The following is a 12,374-nucleotide window of genomic DNA, read 5'->3' on the forward strand; positions in this document are numbered from 1 at the left end:
ATAATGTGTGCATATGTGATTTCTGTTGTAATAGAACTTGGCTCATAATTTGAAATGTTGCTCATTTATTAAAAATGATCTCTCCTCTTCATGAGAAATTTTATCAATGACCCTTATGTTGAAAGTGATCAAAATTGTTGCAAAGAAGTTCTTTCTTCCTTCAGACCTAGGTCCAATAAGAGGTAAAGTCATGAGAACAAATTTACTGTAGTTTCAATTTAATGTTTTTGTTGTGGAAAAGTGGGGGTATGGACTGCAACCATTCTCATGGAATGAAGCAAGAAGGCTTTTGTAACAAACAGGAGTTTCTTCTCTGTGTTCTTTGATTTACCTGAATAATTAAAACTCAAAGGTGGGAAGGAATATTCAGATTGTGTTGTCCTAATGTGTGATTCTGTTTTACTTTGGAAATGTTTTTTCTCACAAAACACTATTACAGAATCTGCCTATGCTCTGAAAAGCGTTTGCTGTTGAATCCCTTATTGTTAGTACTGTTGTTTGAGTATTGACCTGTAAATTATGCTTTAAATAGTTCACATTAAAATCCATCTAAAGATTTTTTAAAACAATTTTTGCTTCACCAAAACATATGAATGTGTACCTCCGCTGTAGCTTAATGGCAGTCAACATGGAATTGTATTTTCATAATAATGTTATCATAATAATAATAATATACAAACTAGTTATTTTTCTTATTTGTCTACTCTAACAACAAAAGGCTAATACATTTTGAACAACATTTATGATTCTATTCACAATGAAACCATACTTTCCAGGCAGGGAGTTGTTCAGTAAACAAAGTGCTTGCAGTACACATATGGTGATGGGTGTTTGGATGCTCAGAAGCCTATAAATGCCCGGTAGACATTGTTGCCTGCTAGTAATTCCAGTGTTCAAAAGGAAGAGACCATTGATTCCTATAGCAAGTAGGTGAGCTAGAATAGTAGTATTGGCAAGCTATACGTTCAAGTGAGAGGCCTTACCTCAAATGATGAGGGGAGCACAACTGGAAAAGACTGTGAATGTCACCTACAGACTACCACATTCATGTGCACGCATGTGGACTTTAATACACACACTAAATATAATGATAATCTTTTCACTTTTCTGTTTAATTGTAAGCTGTCCATTTTATTACTGGAGATATTTTGTCTTTACTTTCAACTTTAGGAGCATTGTTTGGATTTTAGATTGCTCAGTATCATATTTTAATATACATCTCAGGAGTTGTATGTTATTTCTATTGGTCATAATTTCAAACATTTATTCACCTTCTTATCTTAGTGTCTATGTTTATGACAGACATATCAAAATCTATGTTTATATTTAATATTAGTAATGTTTTCTCCAAGAAATGAAACCAACATTTTCTTCTAATACTTGAAAATCCATATGAATTATTTACAATTTCCCGAAGGATATGAGTTACTTAATATTATGAATCAGTCCTGAGCTGCATTACCATTTCTTAAATAATTTATTCTTTCTTCAGGTATTACATTACATTGTGAGTTTTTAAATTATCGACACTGGAGAAACTTGAGTTTTTATAGAAAAATTAGTGTTCATGACAAAATTACTGTATATTATGATATTAGACATAAAATTTCAGATAAAGAGTAAAAGAATTCCACAAAAGACAATATCTAGTGGCTCGCGAGATATCTAAGTAGTTAAGAACTCTTGTGCCCTTGCAGAGGACATGGGTTCAGTTCCCAAGGTGATTCACATCTCTCATTAATACCAGTTCCAGGAAATTTGGTATCTTCTTCTCATCTCCATGGATACAAAATGTACAAATATTGCACAGATATACGGACAAGGAAAACACTCACACATAAAATGAATAGATCTAATAAAAATATTTTAAACTTAACATGAAGTCTTTATTGTAGAAACTGCATTTGTTGCTCATAGTAAAGCATGGATGGGAGGCTTTTCAAAGGCAACAGTTAGCCACAGACAAAGTGGGCATCTAAGCAGAGCTGAGTTGTGGTCTAGAAATATTGCATAAATTAATATTTACCATATCATATTTTCAAGTGATTTAAGATGATCGCACAACCAAGAACCTATTAGAATAAAGGCTATTGTATGGAATTTACCTGTCATTTCCCCTTCTCAACTTAAAGCAACATATTCATGGGCTGTAGAGTAACTGTCATAATGAAAACAAAATTCCCATTCTATCAGAAGATTCCTTAATTACAGATCTGGACTGAGTTACAATGTGATGAATTATTTGCACCTGATGGGGGATATCCTTCTGTATGCTGTGAATATGTTTCTCTTAAAGGATGATAAATAAAGTTGTTTTGCCCAATGAAGAAGAAGGAGTTAGTCATCTGGGAAATCCAAACAGGGAGAGAGAAATGTAGTAGGTGGAGTCAAGGAGAAGCCAAGTACCTATCAAGGAAGCAAGAGGCCCAGGCATCACTGTTAAGCCAAGACTATGTGGAGATACACAGATTAATAAAAATGTGTTAAAATTAAGAGAAAGATAGCCAATTAGAAGTCTGAGCCATTGGTCAAACAGTTTATAATTAATATAAGCCTCTGTGTGTTTATTTGGGACTAAACAGCTGCAGGACTGGACAGAACAGAAACTTCTATCTATATGTACCTGTTAAGTTACTGGATGGTCTGATGTTCTCATGAATCACAGAAAAGCTAAAGCACCAATCAATGGCTTTTGGTCTAAGTTGTAGTAGCCAAACCAGCAAAATATCTTATAAATGTAGAAATGTGTTTTGAATCCCTTAAAAGAATCGATAAAGGACCCCAGATTTGGCAGCTTTTCTTTCTCCTGAGGTAACTTGCTTTACATCTCCTCAAAAACGACTACCCTTGTGACTGAAGTTTTCTGTATTTTAAGCTTGATTTCTTGTGTCTATAAAAATATAACTATATAGAACTGACATAATAGAAGCAGGTATGAAAAATAACTGAAAACCTGTAAATGTTCAACCTTAGTTTAGAACACACTGACATCTTTCTGATAAGGAAACAATGTAATGGGGAACAAAGATATTTATTAAAGGTAGCAATCACTTACTTGGGAAGCACTCTGCCCTCTGTAGTACAGCCAACCTCCAAGAGAGGAGGAGTTCCCACCTGTTCCTTCTTTTATATCCTGAATCTTCCCATGTACACCTGACAGGGGCGTGGTCTCTATAAGTTGAAGATTGGCCTCATCTACAGAGTTAAGTTCCAGGCCAACTAGGGCTACATAGGGAGACCTTAGCAAAAAGAAATGTCATACATCATAATTGGAGTCTCTGTCTATGTTGGTATGTGCGATGAGGAGGCTAGAGGTAGATGGTAGGCAGATTACTCTTATTCTTAGTTTTGAGATATAGTCTATAACTAAAGATGGAGCTTGCCATTCCCCCCACTGAAGCAGACAGGCTGGCCAGTCTACTGGCCATTATATCCACCTGTCTTTGTCCCACAGTGCTGGATGACAGATACACACTGCCATAACTGGTCTTTACATATGTGTCCTTATATGGGTTTGTTCATGTGTATAGATGCCAAAGGAAGCCAGATCCCCTGGATCTCGTGTTACAGGCAGTTGTGGGTTGGTTATGTGGGTACTGGAAACTCATTTCTGGTCTTCCACAAGAGCTGTACTGCTTTTAACTTCTATAAATTCTATGTAGTTAACAGTTCTTTATTCAAAACTTTATATCACGTAATTTGTTCTCAAACACTCCTAGGAACTGAAGATGACCTTGAAATCTAATACTCCTGTCTCCATCTTCCAAGAAGTAGAATCACAAGTCATTTATTTTCTGTGACTGAATAATACCCCACTTTATATGTATGCAACATTCCCCTAGTTCTTTCTTCTGTTAGGAAAGCAGACTAATCCTAGACTAGCCTATTGTGAATAGTACATAAGTAAACAGGGTATGCAGATAGATATAGTTCATGCTGACTTTGATTCACGTGGGTACACTGAAAGGAATGATGTAACTGCATCATGTGGTAATGACTAGAGAAGCAGCAAGCACTAGAAAGGGGAAGCCAGTGTCCTGAAGTACAGTAAACACAAGGATGGTGGAGTACAGGCAGAGAGAAGTGTAAACTCAACGTTTCTGTATTGCAACTTTCTACACTTAGTTTAGATAATCCTCAGTAGAGGCGTCCAGGTTAATTTGGCCTTTGCTCTTAGGCTAACTCCAAGAAAATCTAGTGTTGAGATAGGATAAAATTAGGAGAGATTCCCAATGCCTATAAAATTCTTGTGCAAATGTGACCCCCACCATTTTTTTTGCAAAATTATTTTCAGTAAATGAGTCTGCTGAACGTCAGATGAAGATCAGACAGGAACTTTGTTTCCCTGGGGTTTAAAATTCTAATACTGAGATCATGATTCTCATACAAACTTTTGGTTCTTTGGTAAAAAATAAGCTTTCCTTCTCATTTCTGCACTTGAGCCGTAGTTGTTGGTTCCTGAAACACATTACTAAAAATCCACTCAATTGTAACCATCCAAGTGGTAGACAGTGTCAACCATTCCTTATTAGAGAAGGATATAGTAATGATGGCCTATGGTCATAACATAGCCAAAATTAGGAAGACATCTAGTAAGAGGAAATAGGGAAAAAGGTTTCATGCCCTATCTTTATGGATTAGAATCTCATGCAGTGGTTCTCAGTCTTCCTAATGCAGCGACCCTTTAATTCAGTTTTTCATGTTATGGAGACCCTCCCACAAAAGCATTTCATTGCTACTCACACCCGTAATTTTGTTACCGTTATAAATTATAACTGTAAATATCTAATGTGCGGGATATCTGACATGTGACTCCAATGAAAGGGTATTTAACCCCACAGAGGAGTCAAGACCCACAGGTTGAGAACCCCTAGATTAGACAACAGCAGAAACCAAATGTAAGAAAGATCAAAATATCAAGCTGTATGTGGAGAGCAATGAGCATGTGCAGAAATTTGTCTACTAATGGGTCTAGGCGATTCTTTGAGTTCAGGAGTAATTGTATCAGTTCAGCTTGATTCACTACATAATCTGTATTTCACAAGCATTCCTTATAGATACTGCTAATAGCCTAAGGAATTCTTAGAGATGGATGTGAAACTGTGTGAAATCCTGCTTGCTTCAACCATTGTCTGCAAATGTACTGCAGCCAATCTTCCATTTTCTTCTTTTGGTAAAACCTTAATTGTCAATCACCATGAACATTGAATTTTTGGATTTAATTCAACTTCCATTCCAAAGCCTCAGTCCATATCTGAATATTGTCATGGTCTCTCTTGGCCACCCTGTCCTTGTAGCCATCTGATGCCCTGGCAGTCTGGTCACCCATTCTCTCAATCTTCTGAGCCTGTTGTTTGGCAATGAGGAAAATCTTAGAGTAGACAGTTACCATGACAAGTGTGGGGATAAAGAATAGTAGAAAATTAACAAAGACCCAGCTCTGATTCACTGCAAGTTGACAGCCACACAGGTGAGGGCACTCACTAGATCCTCCAGCCCAGCTTCATTTGCCCCTGTGTAAAGGAGGGAGAAGCTGTAGATGATGGACAGGAGCCAGGAGAAGGTGATGCACTTGCCAGAAGCAGATGCAGTGAACCTGGTGTAGTAGAGCAGGGGGTCACTGACAGCAATATATCTATCAACAGAGATGAAACACAAGTGGAAGATAGAAGAATAGCAAAATGATACATCAAAGCAAGTGTGTAATTTACAGTAACTGTCCCCAAAGTACCAGCAGCTCTCCACAGACCTCACTGTGCTGAAGGGCATCACAGTCAGTCCCACCAAGAAGTCAGCACAGGCCAGGGAAGCCACCAGAAAGTTTGCAGGAGAGTGCAGCTGCCTGAAATGAAGAATTGACATCATCACCAGGAGGTTTCCACACACAGCCAGCAGAGCCCCAAAGCCAAAGACTGCATAGAGGATGAGGCGCGGGCCTGGAGAGTATGGGTTCCTGACACAGGATCCATTCAGGTTCTCATAGCACAGCTGGACAGATGTGGGAGGGACCAGATCTTCACTCATGATTCTGGCTTGATCCCAGATAAAACTGTTATATCATCTGTAGCATTTGTCCTCAGAAAAAAGAATACAGAATGTACAGTTGCTATAGTTTCTCTTTTCCTACACATTTATACACCAAGTTTTGGTATCTATTTTGATTTTCATTCCCTAAAAGTTTTCCCTTCATACTTCAGTCAACCTTTCTTATTACATGAATATTGTTTGAATCTATTTTAAATATTTTCTCTGCTTAATCTCTTTCCTTACATCTCAAACTATGAGTCTATGCTGTGACCCACATTTAAATCCCATCTTTCATTAGCAGTTTCATCATCTTTAACTAACCTATGGTAATGCCCCAAGCAGTTTTCACCCTCAGGAAAACAGCCTAATGATGCCAAATGCAGTGTGTCTCTAGCACTGAATCCCCATGGTATAAGGGGAGGCAAGTGAGAGCTTGTCAGTGAATATGTTGTTTATGCCACAGCCAAATTTTCCCCCTTCTAATTTGCTAGTGACCGCTGGTCTTTCTGTGTGATGCAGGTCAATGTGACACTTATCGCAACAGAACTCACACAGAGTTTGAAGCTTTGTTCATTTATTAGAGCTCACCTTGCCCCTTGTGAGCAATTTTATCAATGAATCTTATATTGAAAGTGAAATTCCTGCATGAATGTCCTTTCTTCCTTCAGGCATTGGTCCATGTTAAAGAAATATGATGCAGAATCATGGAACACCTAGTTTTTTCCAGGTTCAACTTTAACATTTCAGATTTGGAAATGTGAAGGTATGGAATGAAGTTTCTTCTCTGTGTCCTTCGTTTCGTTTAAATGAATTTATTGGAAATATAGTATATTAATCAAATGTGGAAGAAAAAGTCATGGCTGGGAGTTGCCCAGTAAACCAAATGCTTGCAGTGTACATGTTGGGATGAGAGTTTAGATCCTCAGAACCCTAATAAATGCCTGGTAGACATGGCTACCTACCTGTAATTCCAGTGCTCAGAAGGAAGATAGAGTTGATTCCCAGAGCTAGTGGTCTAGCTAGATTAATAATATTGGAAAGGTATGGGTTCAAGTGAGAGACCTTCCATCAGAGAATAAGGGGAGAACAACTGGACAAGACATTCAAATGTCACCTACAGGCTACCACATTCATGTGCATACATGTGGACATTAAAACACATTCTAAATATAATGAAAATAAATTCACTTCTCTGTTTAATTGCAAAGTGTCCATTTTCTTATTGGAGATACTTTTCCTATAGTTTAAGATTTTAGAAGCATTATTTAGTTTTAATTTCATGAGTTTTAGATGTCATATCTTTTAATACATATCTCAGGCAGGATGCATAATTTTATAGGTCATAATTTCAAACACTTACTCGTTCCGCTCCTTTCCATTTCTGTGACAAGTATCCCACCTGTGTTTATACTTTATTTTGTTGAAGAAATAAAACCAACATTTTCTTTTAATATTTCAACATCCAAAGGAATTAATTATAATTTCCTGAAATACATGAGTAACTTACCTAGTACTTTTTAATCAGACCTGCACCCCATGACCATTTTAGTGTGAAAACTCCAGAGGTTCTTTGTGGTGTTTCCTTTTGAGGAGATTCTTATTTCCTACATGTAGGTGCTGTATTTTTCACAGATGCTTTAATGCAGCTTAGTAAACTTCTCTCAATTGCTACTTGAAGGTGGACAGTTAAACTACGATTTTCTGCTTAGTTTCCGTGATTCCCGCAGGAGCAGATGTTGCTGAGAAGTAAGAATCTTTGACTCTTTGACAAGTAACCCATTCACCTTAGTGGGTCTGTAGGCGGAGGTTGGGGAGTCCACAAGAGCCTGAATAAAAGGATATCAAATATTTGTTGGGAGAACACTCACAAATAACAATACGGTAGAGAGCTACGTGGTCTTCTGCCATGGGGATACTGGAAGCTGAGATCAGCTCTCCGACCACCACACCAGAGAGCATGAGACTGCTCCCCTCTTACTTTCAAAGGAGTTATGCCAGCAAACAAGAAGCTCCACCTCTATAGAGCCAGATAACCCACGTTCATGGGCGGGGTGAACACCCACTCCATGTTTCCCTTCCTATTTAATTCCCCAACAATCTCAGGTGTCTTCCTTGTTCTCTGATGATGCTTCAAACATTGTTCTGTGTCCACTGAGCTTCCATCCATTGTTGTCAGGGTCGGAGTGAATACCAGCTATTGTTAATCACATGTAGCCCAAGTCAGCAATTGCACCTTGTATCCCAGAATTTTTATTTTGTTTTATTTTATTGATTGAATTTTTCTCTTCAATTAGCTAATTAGAGATTGTAATCTTGATTTTGATGTCTCCTTTGTCTCACAGCTCTCTTCATTAGGTTATCTTTTCTGAGCCTGCAGATACCCCAAATGGAAACACTCAAAATTAAAAATTAAATAAATCTTTAAAAGAAATGGTTTAAGCCAGATGTTGTGACACACACTTTTTTAAAACTTTTTCTTTTTTACATTCCAATGCCAGTTCCCCCTTTCTCCTCGCCTCCTGCTCTCTCCTTCTTCCCCCTATCACATTTCCCATCTGCTCCTCAGAAAGGGTGAAGTCTCCCATAGGATGTCAACTAAGTCTATCCCACTACCTTGTTGAGGCAGGACCAAGCACCTCTCCACCCATGTCTAGGCTGGGCAAGGTATCTTTCCATAGAGAATGGGCTCCACAGAGTCAATTTATGCATTATAGTTAGACCTTGGTCCCACCGCCAGTGATTTCGTATACTCAAGTCATACCATTGTTACCTGTATTCAGGGATCCTTGTTCAGTCCTATGCTCATTCCCCAGTTGCCAATGTGAAGTCAGTGATCTCTCTCTAGCTTGGGTCATCTGATTCTGTGTGTTTCCCCATCATGGTCTTGACTCCTTTGTTCATATTATCACTCCTCCCTCACTTCAATTCTACTCTGGAAGGTTTGCCCAATGGTTAGTTTTACGTTTCCAAATCTGCTTCCAGCTGTTTCTGGGAAAGGAACCTAACTTCTTTAGGGCTGTGGATTGTAGGCTGGTTATACTTTGCTTTATGTCTGGTATCCACTTTTGTGGGAGTACATACTATATTTGTCTTTCTCGATCTGGGTTACCTCACTGATGGGGGAAGTCCTTCTGTGTTTATGTTTGTCTTATTAGTTGATAAATAAAGCACTGTTGGCCAATAGGGAAGCAAGATAGGTGGGACTAGGAGTCAAGGAGGATTCTGGGAAACAGAGGCATGGTCAATCACAATATAGGATACAAGAGGAGTTAGAGGTATGGACCCTTTCTCTAGTAAGAGACGACCATGTGGAAATACTCAGGTTAGCAGTTATGGATTAATAATTAAGTCAGTTCTGGTCAATAAGAAACCATAGCAAACAGCCAATAGCTTCATAATTAATATAGCATCCTGCGTGTTCATTTGGAACTGATACAGCTCTGGCAATAGACTGGCAGGAAGAATGTTTGTTACACCTCACTCAGGTTTTCTAGTTCTGTCCACTTGTTTGCAAATTTAAAGATGTCATTATTTCCTACCACTGAGTAGTACTCCATTGTTGGCACACACTTTTAGTACTGGTACTGAAAAAGAAAAAGCCAGCCTGATCTACACAGCTGTATGTCAGCCAAGGCTACACAGTGAGACCATATTAAAACAAGCAAATAAATAATAAAATAGATAAATGAAAAGAAATTAAACTTTTTAATAAAAGACCAGGATATTAGTGTATTTAATTTGTTTATCTGTCCTTGATTTAATCTTGGTAAATTATGCCTCTCCAGAATATTACCTATCTCTTTACATTTTCCAATTTTGTGGAGTACAAGTTTTCAATGCATGACTTAATGATTGTCTGAATTTCTTCAGTGTCTGTTATTATGTCTCCCATTTTTTCTTGGTTTTGTTAAATTAGATATTCTCTCACTGCCTCTTAGTTACTTTGGACAGGGTTTTGTCTATCTTGTTGATTCTATAGAAGAACCACCTCTTTGTTTCACTGATTTTTTTGTATTATTGTTGTTGTTTCTGTTTTATTGATAAAAAAGACCAGGATATTTAAAAACAAGAATTGAATAATGAGATTACATCAAATTAAATGGCTTCTGCATACAAAGGAAACAAGCAGAAGAATAATCCAACAGCCTACACATGGAAGAAAAATCCTACACAACTTCTTGTCCAGTATATACAAAAATCTAAAAAAGAAAAAGATAAAACCAAATGACAAATAACCAATCAATCAATTAACTGAGCTGACACTTCTCAGAGGACTGAATATTTAATTACGCAAGAAAAGTTCCACATTCTGAATGATCAGGGTAATTAAAACCACAACTAAATGAGAAACCTGTTACCCAGAGAGAATGGCTAATACAAAAAAAGAAAGAAAAATGTTAATAAAATAAAGTAACTAATGCTGGAAAAAAACTACAGAGAAAGGGAATCCTTACAAAGTCATAGTGAGAAAACAAACTAGAACGGCTATGGGAATCAGTAAGAAATCTCTCTAAAAACTAACGAATGGGGCTGGTGAGCTGTTCGTTGACTAAAAGCATTTGCCAAGTCTGACAGTTTGAGTGTGGTGCCTGGGATCCACGTGGTGGAGGGAGAGAGCTGAATCCTGAGAGTTGCCTCTGGCTGCCATACATGTGATGGCAAATGCAAAAGCCAGTCTCCCACTAGAAGAAACAAACAAAACAATAAATATATGTGATTTCAAAAAAACCTAAAAAACAAAACAAATAACCGAAGAATGGAAACTAAAGAGTGATCTGTGTCTACAGTGCCTAGGGTGAGTCTGAGAAAGTAAAGTCAGCATACAAAACAAGCACCTGGATTCCCAAGTCGCTCTATTCTCAATAGCTATAACATTGAATTAATCAAGGTGTCTATTAACAAATGGGTAGATTTTAAAACACAATGTATATTCATAGTGGTGATTGTTCGATCATTAAGAATGAAATCCTATCATTTGCAGGAAAATGAGTGAATTGGAGAACAATAGATCTGGCAAAAAAAAAAAATAATAAGCCAGGCACAGAAAGGCAAATGTGTAATGCTCACTCTTGCTGGTGGAAACTAAAAACCTCCCCTTTATGAGTGAGCACCAAAGATCCTGGATCTCTGAGAGCTTCATTGTAATCTGGAGGCTGAGCCCACCAGCTGTCATCACACTGTTAATTGAATATATTGAATTATACTGTAAATACTACAGATACTGTTTAGCTTACCAAAAAAACTGAAAGTTGAGAAGCTCATGAATGTTCACAGAGAGAAAAAAATCCTGACCACTGAAATCTACTATAAATTGTGTACCAAGTCTGAGAAACCGCAAATAGGAAAGAAGACCAAGATGCAGAAAAAGAGAAACGGCCAACAAAAGAAACACAAGACTCCCCTCCCCAGGAACAGCCTCTGTCCTGTACTACATAGAGGACACATCTGGTAAACATGCTTTTTGTTTTGGTCTTGGGGGGGTTGTTTTGTTTTTTTGTTTTTTGTTTTTTGTTTTTGTTTTTCGAGACAGGGTTTTTCTGTATTGTTTTGGAGGCTGTTCTTGAACTCTGCTCTGTAGACCAGGCTGGCATCAAACTAATAGAGATCCGCCTACCTCTGCCTCCCGAGTGCTGGGATTAAAGGAGTGTGCCACCAATACCTGACTGTAAGCTTGCTTTTTGAAACAATTAAACAAAAAACTAAAGAGCAGGCTGAGCTGAGCGATGGGCTACAGACCCAAAGATTGTAGCCTGGGAGAAGCAGGCGTGTTAAAAACCACTGGAACATTAAAGAGAAAAAGCAAAATGCAAAGAAGCCTTCCAAGAAACCACACATAAGGAAATCTCAACATAGCCATTCGGTGGTGGCACATACCTTCAATTCCAGCACTCAGGTGGCAGAGTCAGGTGGATCTCTGTAAGTTCAAAGCTAGCCTGTCTACAGAGCAAATTCCAGGACATCCAAGGCTACACAGAGGAAGCCTGTCTCCTAAAACAAACAAACAAAAAAGTCTCAACATAACATGTAACATATCCTGAAATTAAGTGAGTGAACACAGACACATACACACACATACTCACACACACACACACACACACACACACACACACGTAAGTAAATAGATAAATAAATGTAGTAGGAACTATTAAAAATGACTTCAGTAAGCTAGACATTGGTAACGCACGCCTTTAATCCCAGCACTCAGGAGGCAGATTTCTGTGAGTTCGAAGTCAGCCTGGTCTACAGAGCGAGTTCCAGGACAGGCTCTAAAGCAATACAGAAAAACCATGTTTCTAAAAAAAATGATTTCAGTAGTAATGTGGAATTCAGTAGTAATGTGGAAGACT

At 38.0% G+C, this 12,374-nt stretch overlaps 1 pseudogene; it reads right to left on the reverse strand.

The window, feature by feature from the left end:
* Positions 1–5,218: 5,218 nt before the first annotated feature.
* LOC121132891 lies at positions 5,219–8,194 on the reverse strand (annotated as a pseudogene).
* Positions 8,195–12,374: the final 4,180 nt, after the last annotated feature.

Source organism: Mesocricetus auratus, unplaced genomic scaffold (genome assembly GCF_017639785.1).
Source record: "Mesocricetus auratus isolate SY011 unplaced genomic scaffold, BCM_Maur_2.0 Super-Scaffold_100018, whole genome shotgun sequence".
NCBI lineage: Eukaryota > Metazoa > Chordata > Mammalia > Rodentia > Cricetidae > Mesocricetus > Mesocricetus auratus.